This window comes from Octopus sinensis, linkage group LG2 (genome assembly GCF_006345805.1).
Source record: "Octopus sinensis linkage group LG2, ASM634580v1, whole genome shotgun sequence".
Classification (NCBI taxonomy): Eukaryota; Metazoa; Mollusca; class Cephalopoda; order Octopoda; family Octopodidae; genus Octopus; species Octopus sinensis.
In genome coordinates, this window is record NC_042998.1 from 48,839,923 (window position 1) to 48,851,136 (window position 11,214).

The window sequence follows — 11,214 nt, forward strand, 5'->3', positions numbered from 1 at the left end:
GAATTCAAACAGACAGCCAGTCTTAAATACTTGTTATAGCCCAGAGAACTGTAATAAATAGAACTCTGATGACAGAACTCTAATGGACACCAACCTGCAAGCTAATTTCCTCACTCAACAAGTTGCTAACTCTCACCACCATATATGTATATGTGAGTGAAGGTGCATGGCTCAGTGGTTAAAGTGTTGGGCTTACAATCATGGGGTAGCGAATTCAATTCCTGGACTGGGCTGTATGTTGTGTTCTTGAGCAAGACACTTTATTTCATGTTGCTCCAGTTCACTCAGCTGTAGAAATGAGTTGCGACATCACTGATACCAAGCTGTATCAGCCTTTGCCTTTTACCTAGGAAACATCAGTGGCATGGAGAGGGGGAGGCTGATATGCATGGGTGACTGCTGGTCTTCCATACAAAAAAGACCACCTTGTCCAGACTTGTGCCTTGGAGAGGAACTTTCTTGGTACAATCCTATGGGTCATTCATGATCAAAGGGAGTCTTTCTTTTGATGTGTGTATGTGTATATATGTTTGTAATTAAGTTAAAGGGTTCAAGAGATCATAAATTCTTTTAAAAAAAGATGCCTATATACATATGCAAATCAGGGGCATATAGTGTGTAACTTCTCAGAGTAGACAGAAGGTAACAATAATAAAGTGAGTAAAAGGCCTAATCACTGTGCAACAGATACATCATTAAACCATCAGACATATAATTGATATCTTAATACCTGGCTCTTACACTAGGAGAGAGAAAGAGAGAGAGAGTTTCATTAAACACACACATAACAAGCAGGGTAATGCAACCATTCTCTCTTGCTGCTATACAATGCAATATTAACTCAACTTATATTTGTACCTTTAAACTGCTAGAGCTCTTTCTGTTCAGATATCAGTCTATCATTTTTAATCACGTTTGACTTTTCTCAATAATTCAGCCAAGAAAATTTCTGAAGGGACATACTTGCAAAAAGGTTAAATTTTGAAATATATCATCTTTAAAATTAACGGTGTGACAATAAACAATAGATAAGTCTGAAGTACTTACGAAACAAAAATATTCAATAATAAAAGTAGTTTTGGTGGTTTTCTTGTTGTTTTCTATGTGTCTGTTGTTTATGTTCACCTGTGCATAAGCACACTCATCACTTAATAGCAAAAGGCCGCAGTTATTTTGTCATGAGGTCACCATATTTAATACTTTCTCAAGTTTCACTGACAGCAAATCACTTAATAACAAAAGGTGTTGGTGTGTATATATATATATATATATATTGATAGAAATGGTAAGATAACAAAAGAATGAAAGAGACCTCGATATTATGTAAATAGAGGAATTTATCTGTAAAATTAATATGTGACAATAATTCAGTAGCCATGATAAAACTCCAAGTTTCAGATGTCGGGGGCGGAAACCCACGCTGCCATCTCTTCTTTTTTTTTTCTGATGGCCAGATAACTGAAGAGATGGTGGCATGGGTTTCTGCCCCGACATCTGAAACTCAGAGTTTTATCATGGCTACCGAATAATTGTCACATATTAATTTTACAGATATATATATATATATATATATATATATATAGAGAGAGAGAGAGAGAGAGAGAGCACCTACATCATCATCCTCATCATTGTTTTAACTTTCTGTTTTCCATGCTGTTATGGGTCAGACAGAATCAGTTGAAGCAGCTTTTCTAAGGCTAGATGACCTTACTGTCACCAACCCACACCTGTTTCCAAGTTTAATAGTGTCATAGAAGACTGGAAACAAAGAGCACTGCTTGCATAACAGTGGCACTCATTTACAACTTTCATGTGAGATAGCAAGGCAAGGATACAGTAGCACAAATGCACTAGCATGCACTCCCACCCACCCTCACACACATATACACATACATACGTATACATCCCCCCACACACACACATATATACATATAGACTATGAGCTTCATTCAGTTTCCAAAACCACTCACAAGGCTTTGACTGACTCAAGGTTGTAGTAGATGACACTTGGCCAGAATACCTAGCTGTAGGACTGAACCTGAAACCATGTGGTCAGAAAGCAAACTTTTACCATACAGCCACACTTGTGCCTATAGCTATGTAGGAGACCCTCCTTCAGTCATGAATGACCATGGTATTGCACCTAGAAAGTTAGTCTCCAAGGCACAAGCCCGAGCAAGGCTGTTTGTGGAAGGCCAGCAGTCACCCATGCACACTAGCCTCTCCTCTCCACACCATTGGTGCTTTCCAAGGGAAAGGCAAAAGCTGATACAGCTTGGCACCAATGATGTCACAACTCATTTCAACAGCTGAGTGAACTGGAGCAACGTGAAATAAAGTGTCTTGCTCAAGAACACAACACACAGCCTGGTCCGGGAATCGAACTCACTACCTCATAATTGTGAGCCTAATGCTCTAACCACTGAGCTATGCACCTTTGTGGTTGAAAAACACAGAAAATTAAGTCTAGCTAACATTACAATGTGGAGGTGCGTGGCTTAGTGGTTAGGGTATCAGCATCAAGATCGTAAGATTGTGGTTTCGATTCTTGGACCGAGCGTCACATTGTGTTCTTGAGCAAAACACTTCATTTCACGTTGCTCCAGTCCATGCTGTGATGGATTGGTGTCCTGTCCAGCTGGGGAACACATACACCATTGAAACCGGGAAACTGGCTAGGCTTTAAAAGGGTGCAGGGAGAAGAAACATTACAATATCAACCCTTGGCTGAATTTTACATTGAATTTGATGGACTAAACAAGCATTTTGAAAACAAATGGGAAATTATTTAGATTTTATATTTAATTGTTAAAATTTGTAGTTTTCCTCAATGCAAATACATCTGTGCAAATGTACATCTGTCACCGTTCTCTAACTCATATTTACTTAAGTAAAAACCTAAAATTAAATTCAAGTATTTTCTATTTAAAAAGTGACGTGCATTTATGTATTATTCTTTAATTGCATAAACTTTGCTTCTGTTAATTATGTGAACAAAAAGCAGGCTATACAATTTGTGAATGAATGTGTACGAGTGCATGTGTACATATACACAGACACACAGAGTCATATACTATGACAATTATAGTTTTCTTTTTTGGTAAAATATTGCTTACTGCTGTCTATATGTGTGTGTGGGGGGGGTATCTGTCCATATATAGATATAGGTTTAGAAACACCATACATACCATGCACTTGTAATGACACATCTAATATTTATACATATATTTCCATTTATGTACCACTATAATTACATGCTTATCTACTCACATAAACATGTGCATATAGTTCCTTGTAGATCAATGTGTATCTGCATATATTCACAAGTTCCTATATAGCTACCTAACCTTCACATAGCTGTACCATACCTATCCATGCACCTATGCATCTCTCTCTGAATGTGCGTAAATATTTATGAATATATATATCCATACACACACACATATATATAAGAATATATTGTATGTGTGTGTTGTGCGTGTCTGTGTATGCAGACATGAATTCAATGTATTTCATGCAGATATATTTGCATATAAATACATGTAAGGAAGTCTTACCTCTTTAATATATATATATATATATATATAACTGCTTACAACCATTCAATATAATTGAATTTCTTTATGATGAAAATAATTATACGTCTTGTAAATCAATTATTTCAATCATCAATGAAATATTTCCAAAGATGTCTGAATCTGTCTGAATTCCGAATCTATATTAACCAGTTTCTGAGACTCAAGAAATTGTTGATTGACACATTCATACACTATTCTATTATAGTATATATGCAAATTTCTGGTCAGTCACATATATATATAATCATATATGCTTGTGATCATATAGATATGTATAAACACCATTATACACAATAGACAACTATGTGTATTGTAAGGTATGTGTACACATATAATACATTTATATATTTGATATCTTTGATAGCACATCTGTTTGATAACTAGTATCCATGACTATTCAGAAGAATGTAATATGCCCAATTGATAAGCTTTCAATCATCAGCCTGACGCTTCTGTAATAAGCTCTTCAGAACTTGCTAGCTGCACTTCACCTCTATTGAAATTCACATGTTTCACCTGCTTCTTACAACCAATTTCTAGTTTTCTTTCCAAACTTCCACGCTAATTATTTCATTCCTAGAACCAATGTCTCGGAAAATTTCTATACCATGTGATTCCCACCGCCAGTTTTCACTAGCTTCCAATGGAGCGATGATGAAATGCAGAAACTTTGTTCACCTTTTGCATCTTTCTAGTCCTGGACTATGAGCAGTGACCTATCTTAACATTACTTGTTAATGAAATGAATAACAATGCAGGCATCTATATGTAAGTGGTCATGTGTGTGCATATATGTGCATATGTATATACATATATATATATATATATATAATAAATATTAGGGAATAAATCCAAACTTACAGGGAAAAATCAGATTTAGGATTGAATCCAATTTTATAGTAAAATATTATATTATATTAAATTAGAGACAAAACCACTATTATGCAAATCAAACAAAGAAAGACTTAATCCAATACATAAATTAATTTATATTATTTAGAAATTTAACAATTATTAATATCCACTACGATCGTTTCATGTCTTCTTTTCATCACATCTACTCAAAGATGTGATGAAAAGAAGACATGAAACGATCGTAGTGGATATTAATAATTGTTAAATTTCTAAATAATATAAATTAATTTACGTATAGGATTAAGTCTTTCTTTGTTTGATTTGCATAATAGTGGTTTTGTCTCTAATTTAATATAATATATATATATATATATAACCCATGCTAGCATGGAAAACGGACGTTAAACGATGATAATAATAATGATAATAATATACGCATATGTATATACATATATATATAAATACATATATATGTACATATATATATATATACATATATATACATATATGTATACATATATATATATACAAATATACATATATACATATATATACATATATACATTTATACAAATACATATATATATACATATATACAAATATATATATATCCATATATATACATATACATATGTATATATGCATATACATATATCCATATATACACACACACACACATATATATATATATACACACACACACACATATATACATACACACACATATACACACACACACATATATATTGGGTTATCCGGAAAGTTCATGCCGATTTATAATAGCTTACCTTTCGAATTATTTTAGAACATGGTTGAGTCCATAAGATAGGATTTAACTACACCTCCATTTAAAGCACAGTTTAAGCTATCTTTTCATGAAGAAAGTTTATGTTCCTATCCCCTCTCTCTCTTTTTCGGAGAGGCACAAGCACCTACACGCACATATACACACACGGCAGTAACTTCCGCCTGCCGAATTCAATCACAAAGCTTCGGTCGGCTCGGGGCTATAGCGGAAGACACCTACCCAAAGTGCCACGCAGTGGGACTGAACCCGAAACCATGTAGCTAGGAAGCAAGCTCCCTAACCACACAGCCATGCCCGTTCCTATAACCTGTGTTAATTCTGTAACCCTTTAAAATGCAAGATAAGAAAGTTCATTTTTGGCACTTGATGCTTTTCTTTTTCCGTAAAGGGAAAAATGCCTCACAAGCAACCAAAGAAATATGCGCAGTTTACAGTGATGTTTCTTTATCTGAAAGAACTGTACGGAAGTGGTTCACAAGGTTCCGAGCTGGAGATTGTAGCCTTATTGATAAAGAGCGATCAGGCAAACCATCCACTACAGATGATGACCAAATCAAGTCATTAATTGAGAATAACCCACATTGCACAACCTGAGAATTGGCAGAAAGCCTCAACCTATCAAAAGCCATCATTCATGAGCACCTGCTAAAGCTTGGGTACACAAATCACTACGATGTTTGGGTACCACATGAGTTGAATGAGAAGAACCTTTTGGATCGCATTTCCATCTGTGATTCTCTTTATAAATGGAATGAAAACACGCCTTTTTTAAAGCAAATTGTGACAGGTGATGAAAAATGAATTATCTACCAAAATGTTCAGAGAAAGCAATCCTGGAGTAAGTGACGTGTCAGCATTAGCCACCCCAAAAGTGGGTCTTCACCCTAAAAAAGTCTTGCTTTGTGTCTGGTGGGATTGGAAAGGAATTCTGTACTATGAGCTTCTCCCAAGTAACCAGACAATTAATTCTGAGAAATACTGCACCAAACTGGACGAGTTAAAAGCAGCAATTCAAGAGAAACGTCCAGAATTGGCCAACAAGGAAGGGTGTTGTTTTCCATCATGATAATGCAAGGCTGCACGTTTCTTTGGGAACCAGACAAAAATTGCTGCAGCTTGGCTGGGATGTGTTACACCACCCTCCATATTCACCAGATATTGCTCCTTCGGATTTCCACTTATTCAGGTCTCTGCAGAATAGTCTTAATGGTACAAATTTCAATTCCTTGGATGATGTAAAAAGATATTTGATGAATTCTTTGCCATGAAACCACCTCAATTCTGAGAAGAGGGTATTTTCAAGTTAAAGGAAAGATGGAAATGCATTGTGTAACAAAATGGTTCATATTTGGTTGATTAAAAATGTAATGGCAAGTATTTATTGACCTTTTTCTTTCCTTTAAAAATCAGCATGAACTTTCCGGACAACCCAATATATAATTGTTAAAGAGGACAACAAACATTAAGGCAAGGCAAACATCTCAAATCATCTACATTATTATTATTATTGGAAAAAAAATTCAAGGTATATATATATGCATGTATGGATACTCACACACATACAAGTGAATATATGATCAAATGCTATGTTGCTCATATTACAATTCAGTTATTTCTGCCCAAATTCCCAATGTCAGTGCTGCTTAAAACACATGTCTATCTGCTATTGTTAGCAAGATAGTACACCGCTTTCAGTCAGTTGGCTAAATAAAAATATAGAAAAACAAAGTGACATATGTTCCTGCACATTTCACATGTCTCTGGTCATGGCTGAAACTCTTTGTGTTGCATTGATAGTATTGTTGATTAGTCACACATGAGACTTACATCCAATCTTTATTTCAGTGATACAGTCAGAAATTCATTCCAATCAAAAATGACATTATCTGCAAATACAGAGCATTTACATGCAGATACTTCGGTTTCTTTCCTTTCAACATTCTATCAGATCATCATGCAAGAAATTCCCAATTGTGCAACAGCATTCCACAGTCGTGTAGGTATTCATATAACCTATCCATAAATCACTTTCTCTAATTGTGGTTATGTCTCTTTGACATTCTAATCTTGTCTGTTATCTGTCCTGATTAACTGAGCATGTAAATGTTGGCAGAGTTCAAGATCAGACAGGTGATATTTTGATCATTTTAATATGTTCCAAGTTTCTAACATGATCTGTCATTTTGAGGATAACATAGCTCTGTAATTTGAACGTTTAATGTTTCTTATGTACCCTCGTTGAAATGTCTCACAGTTTTGGATTTATTTTCTCTTATGTGTTGATAAATGCTCAGACACATAAACACATACACACACACACATGCTTGTGTGTGTCTGTGTGTGTGTGTAGGTATATACACATATATATATGTAATATATACATATATGTATATGCTCATTCATATAGATATATATCCTTATATATATATATATATATATATATATATTTTATATATATATAATATATATATATATATATATATATATTTATTTTGACTGATTATTTTGCCATTTCTCTAATCTATTTTAGAGGATGAAACTTAAATTGCAACCAGATTGTCAGTTTAAATAAATAAACATGTATGTATGTATTGTCAGATCACTTACAGTGTTATTTGTAACAATATGTGACCCAGTGAAACTTACTGCATGATCAGGTCATTTGCAACTGAACCAGCAACTCAACCAAACCTGCTTAGTAAGGAGAGAAGTTCTTGTTGGACACTCTCATCATCATCATCCAGTGTTTTAAATCCAGGTTTTGTCCCCATATGTGTGTATAAGTTTCACCATAAATATATAAAAGCGCTCAATACACTCTTGTATTAAAAATGTGTAAAGTTAAGCGGTGTGTGAGTGTGTGTATGAGAGAGAGAGAGAGAGATTGTGTATGTGTATGCGTGTGTGTGTGTGTGTGTTTATGTGTGTGTGTGTGTGATAGTCTGAAACATTCTCAAATGGCTGTAAACAGAAACTGCATATTTCCGATATCTGCTCTTTCACTCTTTTGCTTGTTTCAGTTATCGGACTGCAGCCATGTTGGAGTACCACCCCAGGACTTATTCATTGCAATCCTAGTACTTATTCTATCAATTTCTTTTGCCGAACTGCTAAGCAGCAGGGACATAAACGCATCAACATCAGTTGTCAAACTATGGTGGGAAAACAAACACAGACACGCAAACATATATATATATATATATATATATATATATATATATATATATATATCATGGGTGTCTTTCAGTTTCCGTCTACCAAATCCACTCACAAGGCTTTGGTCAGCCCGAGGCTATAGTAGAAGACACTTGCCATGTAGCAGGACTGAACCCAGAACCATGTGGTTGGGAAGCAAGTTTCTTACCACACAGTCACACCTGCACTTATTTATTTGCATAAATATGTGTAATATATCCATCATTATATGTTGGTCATTCTAGTCCTTGAGATAACTCATATGCTATGTAACATCATATTATTATCATATACAACAGGTAACATCATCAACAACAACAACAACAAATTATATCAGTAAGAAAACCTCTATGTAGCTACTCAATCTACTAAATCCATCTTATCAAGTTGGGTGACTTGTCTGGATCAGTACAACTGTTCCATGGTAGCTGTCGCAATCTTTCATAGCAGTCTTCATATCCTCAATTTGATATCCAGTGATATCTACAATTTCATTAACAGATGCTATTCTTGTTCTGTCAGTATCTATATGTGCATGCATGAGTACATATTTGAGAATGCTTTGTGCTTTTCTCAGTTTTTCCTGGCAGCAACACCCTTCAAAGCAGCCACTGCATAGCAGTCTTCCTATCATCACCTCATTAATCAGAGAAACAAAAACCCATTATGCAGCAGACAGTGGTAGGAAGTACAATTAGAGAATTGTTATTGGGGCCTTCTACTCTACAAAAGTTGAAGATTGATGCTTTTATGTTTCGTGTAGTACATCCATCCCAGCCAAAAAGCATTGCAAGTTTGAGGCTCTACCATTAGCCACAATGATATACTAAAAATTAATCATAGCATCCTCTGCTTGAGCATGTGCCTGATGCTCTCCCTAGCTGTGGGGCCCAATTTGAGCAAATCTGTCTAATTGACTTAAAACCAGCCCTGCTACTGGAGAAGCAAGGATGAAGTATCCAGAGATTTCATTCTCTGGCAACCCACTCTTGTCCATACAGGTATTAGCAGCCTACTAAAAATAGCCACTAAATTTCCCTCAAATTACTCCCAAACCATCTTGAATTGAATGTCGCTTTAAAGTGAATGTCACTGTCTCGAAAACAACAACAGGATGATCATAGTTGGAACAACTTTCATCACATCCTTAATCTGCTCAATGAGGGATAACAAGTGTTGGATACATGTAACAAAAACATCAATAGCAAACCTTATACCCACCTCAATTCTCCCTATATTTCTTTTCCAACTTGCACAGTCATCACCAAAAATGTTTCATATTTCACTGAGACAAATAGGGATTTCCAGTCTTTTGGAATTAAATTATCTCCAATTCATAAGGAATTATCTCCTATTACTCAAGGATATTCTAAACATCTCTTGAAGTATTTAAAAATGACTCACATCTTGTTTTTCTTGTTTTTAGTTTTTTTTAATTGGATTTATCATGTGTCGTAGTCTTTTATCCATTCTTAAAAGTCCCAGGTTCCTGAGATCTTATTTCATAGCAGTAGTTATACATCTTCCTTGATCCTCTTTTATAGATACAGTCAGCACATAGCATTATTTCACCCAGCTTTCATTCATCTGAATTAAAACATCCGTTCTTATGCCATCCTCTCTCCTCTTACAGTTAGCCAATGGCTTCTACACAAAACCCATTCATTCAAGTTAATTGTATTACACTTTTATGCAGATTATCATTACATATTCATTGATTTATGCAGCCCTTATTTTCTCTTTCTAATCTCTTCTTTCTAGTCTCAACAGATCATTTACATTCAATACCCATGTCTAAATATACTGCATCTTTATAGTTTGTCTTTCAAACAAAAGACAAACTGAAGATGAAGTGTAGTTAGGCATAGGTATTGAATGTTACCAACAGAGTCATCATTTCCTTTAATTCTTTCATGCTTTCTTTACAGTAGTGACTTTTGCTTGTGTAATAGCCAGCTCTGGTTACCTTGGTGACTATAAAATGTTAAACGATGTCTAGTGAGCAATCTAAGTAATTCATGAATTCATTTTATGCTTGTCTCAGTTTCTAAATACTACATCAGAATGCCTAATTCTTTATCAGTCTATGAGTGATCTCACTGCATCTGTTGTGTACCTATTGCTTAACTGGGACTGATTACATAATGAGCAAGGCTAATGTGCAGATAGCATTTTTGTTACTAACTAGAAATTTGGTCTTTGACATATTGACCGTCAGGCCTTTCAGAGCTGGAAGTTTGGTCATGAAGACCTTCGGATTTTTTGATTTTTTTATTTAGCTTTAAGACACTTTCTGCAGCTCCAACAAAATCTGTAGTGAAAGCCTGATCATCAGTATATATAAGTTTCCAAGAGCTTCCAGCCTTAAATTCCCTAATTAACCACCATAGATGATTGCTGCTCCTTGAACAGCAATCATCTGAAATTCACTCTTTGCACCTCATTTTTTCTGCCAAAATTGACATGCAGATATTCAAATTGAATATATACTGTATTGATCTCATCAGTTTTGGAAATCCTATGTAGTCGTAAAAGAAGTAAATTCAGTATAAAAAGAAAACATGGAAATCTCGCAGTGCAGAGTGAAAAGAAATAATGTTAGATCCAGGTCCTTTATCATAAACAACACAATCAATACATGCCAAGCCAATAACGGTGCATCTAATTAACCATTCAGTCAACTAGAAAAAGCAGTCAAATCTCTCTCAAATCACACCCCATACTTTAAAAAAAAAGGTGGGAAATTACACATCAGATCTTGTAGTCTTAGATGCTTCA

The 11,214-nt window shown here is 35.0% G+C and overlaps 1 long non-coding RNA gene across 1 annotated transcript in view; it reads right to left on the reverse strand.

Annotated features, from left to right (window-relative positions):
- Positions 1-420: 420 nt before the first annotated feature.
- The window catches only part of LOC118762270, an 18,572-nt gene continuing 7,778 nt past the window's right edge, over positions 421-11,214 (reverse strand). The window contains exons 2-3 of the long non-coding RNA XR_004998024.1: positions 10,725-10,729; positions 421-502 (exon numbers count right to left, since the gene is read on the reverse strand). This is a non-coding gene — a long non-coding RNA (uncharacterized LOC118762270). The remainder of the gene's footprint in view (positions 503-10,724; positions 10,730-11,214) is intronic.